This window comes from Pseudorasbora parva, chromosome 20 (assembly GCF_024679245.1).
Source record: "Pseudorasbora parva isolate DD20220531a chromosome 20, ASM2467924v1, whole genome shotgun sequence".
In the NCBI taxonomy this organism is placed as follows: Eukaryota; Metazoa; Chordata; class Actinopteri; order Cypriniformes; family Gobionidae; genus Pseudorasbora; species Pseudorasbora parva.
The window spans coordinates 39430524-39436657 of record NC_090191.1 but is presented as its reverse complement, the minus strand read 5'-3'; positions in this window follow the sequence as shown (position 1 = coordinate 39436657).

The following is a 6134-nucleotide window of genomic DNA, read 5'->3' as shown; positions in this document are numbered from 1 at the left end:
GTATTAAATCATCCAACCACTATATTTTGTGTATTTACATTATCCCAAATGTTTCCAAGAATGTTTAAATCCAGAGAAGCAATTTTAACCAGGACACGGAAGATCACGTTAGAAACTGAGACTACAGATCACACATCTATATTGTCACCAAAACTGGACAGTATGATGATTGCACAAGCTTTGCATGGTCTGAGTCTTGTTTTCTGCTGCAACATTCAGATGGTCGGGTCAGAATTTGGTGTAAACAACATGAAAGCATGGGTCCATCCGGATGCTGTAATGGTGTATTGACTATTTACTTGGCACACTTTGAGCTCCTTAGTGTCAGTGGAGAATGGTTTAAACACCACAGTCAACCTGAGTTTTGTTGCTGACCTTGTACTCAAAATGATGTTCTCATCTTTTGATGGCTACTTCCTGCAGGATAACACGGCATGTCACAAAGCTCAAATAATCTCAAACATGACCACTAAACTCAATGTTTTTTTATAAGATTAGGCTTTTTCTTTACAAAGTCAAAGACTTGCTGTATGAACTGAAAAATGCTTGAGGATTTAGCTTTCTTGTCAATCACTGAACTAATATTTAGTTGTATAACCATGGTTTCTGAGAACTACTTCACAGCATTTTTGATGTCACCCAACCTAGTTTTCTAGTGAGCTCGCCACTTCGTACCGTTAATCTTGTTGGTCTTGATCCAAGATGGTGCTCACTTACTGGTGTGTTTGGGGTCGTTGTCTTGTTGGAAAACCCATTTCAACGTCTTTTCCTCTATGACATAAGGCAACATGATCTCTTTAAGTAATTTGTTGTACTCAAACTCATCCATGATCCCTGGAATGTGATATATAGGCCCAACACCATGAGAAACATCCCCATATCATTAAGCTTGTGCCAATGTGCTTCACAGTGTACTGTGGCTTGAGTTGTCTCTTGTCTGCTTAAAAAATAATAATCTTGCTTTCATCAGTCCACAGAATTGCGCCATTTCTTTTTAGGCCAGTCAGTGTGTTCCTTGGCAAATTGTAACCTCTTCAGCACGTGATGTTTTTTCAACAATGGGACTTTGCGGGGCCTTGTTGCCCATGGCTTGGCTTCACAGGCATCTTCTAATGGTTTCAGTGCTCACAGGTAACTTTAGATTTTCTTTGATGTCCCTGGAGCTGATCTTTACCACTTTGGCTATTCTTCGATCCATTCGAATGGTAGCTTTCCGTTTCCTTCCACATCTTTCTGGTTTTGGTTGCCATTTTAAAGCATTTGATATAATTTTAGCTCATATTCTGCACTTCTGTATATATTTTCCCCTCTCTAATCAACTTTTTAATCAAAGTATGGTTTTCTTCTGAACAATGTCTGGAACGACCCATTTAACTCAGGATTTTCAGAGAGAAATGCACACTACAACATTTGCTGCTATTGTTCATAAATAAGGGCCACTTGTTTGACACCAGTTTTTTCACAGAATGAATAACCTCTTATTGAACTCCACACTGCTATTATTTTGAACACGCCCTTTTCAATTAATAATTCAATTACACAAAATCAGCATGCATGTCATGACTGTTGGATCTGTTGGTTTTCTATTACTCCACTTCACCTATTAGTAAAATATTTGCACATAGAAGTATAATTTCTGCCAAAACCAGTGATTGATCTGGTTAGTGATGTTGGACTGCTATTATTTTGATTACAACTATATGTTGCTTAATATAGTATTTTCAGATGTAGTTTATTTTATGTACTTTATCTGCACTGATTGTTCTAAACTATTATACCCAAATATCATGAGTGTGACTTTATTTTATTTAAAGGGGGGGTGAAACACTCAGTTTCAGTCAGTGTCATGTCAATCTTGAGTACCTATAGAGTAGCATTGCATCCTGCATATCTCCGAAAAGTCTTTATTTTTTTAATAATTATATAAGAAAGATGCGCTGTTCCGAGTCTTTCCGAAAAAAGCCGAGCGGGTGGGGGCGTGTCGTGTGAGCGGAGCTAAATAATGACGTGTGCAGCAGCGCGCTGTGTGTTGAGTCGAGTGCGTCATCCCTAACAGCGGAAAAAAAACTTTATTCAAAATAAAAATATGGCTTTTAATCAGATACAGCCATACATCTATGATCCGGAATCAGACCCAGAGGCTGCAGTTGAACAGGAGCAGCAGCAAAAACGACTAGAGCAGGACGTCTCTATGTGCTACAAGTTAGACACTAACTATATAATATGCTTAGCGACTTGTGTTATTTACATATTTATACTTGAATTATATCGTCGTATTTTTGTCTTTGAAGGTGTACATGTGGGAAGTGCAGTTGTGCACGTGTGTGTGTGTGTTTACGCGTGGTTTGTGTAGACAGTAAGCGGACTAAAAAAAACACAGACATTTGAAGCAGTCTCATTCACCCTTCTAACGTTGGGACTGCTCCATCCTTCAGCATTAGGCGATTGGGAAAAGCCGGCGTGGAGCTGGGCCTTGTTTATGAAACAGTCGGCACCGAAATGCAGCGAACAGATATAAACATTCGCGCAACTCAGTTGCTGATCCGGAAAAGCAAATAACATCCACTGTTGCCTTAACGCGGGGTTTTGGGGAATCTGTGCAGCCAGCGCTTTGATGGGCGTAGCCTGTTGCTTTCGCTCTCTCCCTCTCTCTCTCTCACGCGCTTCCGGTAGAATTGTCCGTAAGGCCCATACAAGGAAATTCCGCCCCCATTAACGTCAAAGGGGACGCATGATCGCAAAAAACTTGCCGAAACTTATGACTAACCGGAAGTAGTATTTTTGACAAAGAAATACTCCATCAAACGTCCACCTTAACTTTTGAAACTTTGTCTATGTTTAGTATGGGATTCCAAGTCTTTAACAGTGTAAAAAGATCAGTATGCATGAAACAGCATTTCACCCCCCCTTTAAGAGCTTTTCCAATCATGTCCACATTGTTTGTTGGTTTTATATAGCAAGTGCCACAAAAGGAACCAAGTTTTGTACAATTCCGATGACGTAAAACATTTTAACTGTCACTAACGGGACAAGAAAAGTGCTCCTGTTTTAAAATTATTCTCGTATTACACATTTTAGTAATTATCTTAGGCTAATGAACTCAAAATTCATCCCATGAAAACCATTTTGAAATTACGTGTTGTGTTACCATAGAAACGGCACTCTAAATGCTTTTAGCAGGCTCCTCGCCTCGTAGCTGTTGTCGGGTTTCATATTACAACATTTATTATAATCAAAATCTTTTCTAATCTTGACAAAATTCATATAGTTGGAAAAGCCTGAGTCTCAAGATTCCTTATTTTGTGATACACCTAAACAAAATCTCTTGGGAACTTACATTTTTGTGATATCGACTTCAAATTTGAAGTTTGTATTTAAAGTAATTAAAAGTAATAGAAGTTTAAATTTACTGTAACTCAAGTGTATATATTGTGGCATGTAGAAGGCAGATACATTGCTCTAAGATGGCTGGAAACTAACCTTCCCAGGTTACCCCACGTGGACACGAGGGGGCAAGATGGCTGCCTGTTAAGGACTACAAAACCCAGGCTGCCTGAGAGAACAGGTGCAGCTAAGACGAGGAACAGGATATAATCGGGTGTGTGTGGCTGTGGAGGGGGAGATCGTGTGCCAAGGAAAGATTAAGTTGTCTTGTCGTGAGCTGATATTTAAGTTTGCTTCCCTTTGTTTGATCATTAAAAATTGCATGCCTGCATACTGAAGAAACTGTGTTTTTCCAGGGAACCTGCACAACTCTAAGATCCTGAACCTCTCATGATGTCACAATATATAATAAATGCAAGTGTACATATATGTTTATATATAAAATAAATATTTACAGTAGACTTGAGTTACAGTAAATTTTAACTTCCATTACTTTTTCATAATTTCCTTTTTTTTTTTTTTAAAGTCCTTTCACATCAGCAATAATCTGCTGAGTGTCTCCTTTAAAACAAGTCCCAACTGTATTCTGCTCTGTATTCTAAAGCTTTCTTGAATTACAACAATTTAAGTTTCGATAGTGCATTTTCACATCTATTCTCAAAAAGGGGGGTGACAGTTCTTCGGTCTAAAATGAACCAAATTTGTGGCATTCATAATAATTTTTTCCAGAACCCATCAGAGCAGACCTGCACCCCATCATGGATATCTAAACCAGACTGACCCAGTCTAAAATAACCACAGACAGTTGTGGGAGGATTGCATGACTAACCTACAGATAAATCAAGGTCAGTTTCGGATATGTGAGCTCTGTGACCAAAATATGATGCATTTGTGGACATCTGAAAAGAACAGCTAATGCACCTTGGTATCATTTTGAAACTACGCATTATTTGTAGTGTTATATAAGGCGAGCATCAATTTGACTATTGCTGATAGTTTTGCACAAACCCTTAACACTGGTTTAATAAACATTATATTTTCAGAAAATATAGATATCTAATATATTAACTTCAAGTTGAAATGCGAGTTAATAAATCAGTCTTTTCTTCCATATTGTGAATTATATCTGAGTGAACTGGCTTCTCTGAGAGTAGGGCGGGGCTTGATTTTGTCCTTGTGGAATTGATTAGCTGGTTGTGGCTTGCTATTGGTGGATCTCATGTGAGTGACAGGTTGCCCCGCCCTCACTCCAGTAAACATCATCAGAGAAGAGATATGGGACAGGAAGTTATTTAACCTCCCTAAACATCAAGATCCCTGATCAGGGTCTGGAATGACATCATCAAGAATATACATTAATTTTTAAATTGCTGGATTTTTCTGTATTTTTAACATGTCTGAAAGATTTATTCAAATGGATCTGAAGGGAGGAAAATTTACCTTTTTAATGTCTCCCCATACTATATACAGTGGTATAAATGCAATTTCTTTACAGAAAACCCTGAAATGAAATAAAACACTGCTGAAGGTGATAAATATTATAGTATATGTTGTCTGTGCTATAATAAACACACATATACAATATAATACAAACAAACATTGGCATTTTTTTATTTATACTTTTTTTTTTAATTCATCCACCCATCCATCCATCAATCCAGATGTTTAGCCTGCCCGTCCATACGTACGTACGTCTATCGGTCTGTCTGTCCGTCCGTCCATTTTCTTTCCTGTTTATCACAGTTTCAGTACCCAGTTCCAAGATCTATATAAACTAAGCACAAAATATAAAATGTCCATAGAGAAAGTGTCTAGTTCAGTTTTATTCTCAGAGGAAGCTTCCACATTCATGTGTGTTGCCAAAGCAGCTCACAACACATTAATTTTAGCTCTCTTATGCTTTGGAGGAAAAGGCATCGAGCCGTGATGATGTATATGACTGTGGAATTTGCAAATAAATGAGGGATGAAGGTAGAGGCTATAGCTGTCTCTCGGTGGCTTTATGAATTATCAATGTCAAACTAGTCTTGATACTATTGTTTTTATTGCGGATTTGCAAACAGGATTAAGACGCCGGTGTGTGGGAATGTGTGTGTGGCTCATACATGCAGACATGTTCTCAGTGTGACACTGCTGCTATTTTTGAGTCCTCAGGTTTGTGGCACAGGTGAATCTGTCTGCTTTGACACACTGAATGTGTTCGCAGAAAGTGAGAGTTGGGAAAGAGCGTTGAGATCAAGGACAAAAGATCCAGCAGTATATGGAAGACCCCAAAAAGCCATAAATAAATAAATAATAGACTCCCTTATTTCCATGTTCCACACGGAAAAGTGAAAATGAATAAAAGTGTAAATAAATGCATATGTAAATAAATACATGTGAAGATAAATACATATAATAATATTTATGAATAAATATAAAAAAATAATAAATGGATAACTTCCATCAATTCATCCACTGGAAATGAATAAAGACTGAACTGATCTATCCATCCATCCATCCATCCATCCATCCATCTATTTGCCTAACCATCCATCCATGCATCCATCCATCCATTCACCTATCCATCCATCCGCCAATCCATCATCATCCATCCATCCATCCATCCATCCATCCATCCATCCATCCATCCATCCATCCATCCATCCATCTATTCACCTAACCATCCATCCATCCATCCATCCATCCATCCATCCATTCACCTAACCATCCATATCCGCTCATCCGCCTATCCATCATCATTATCCACC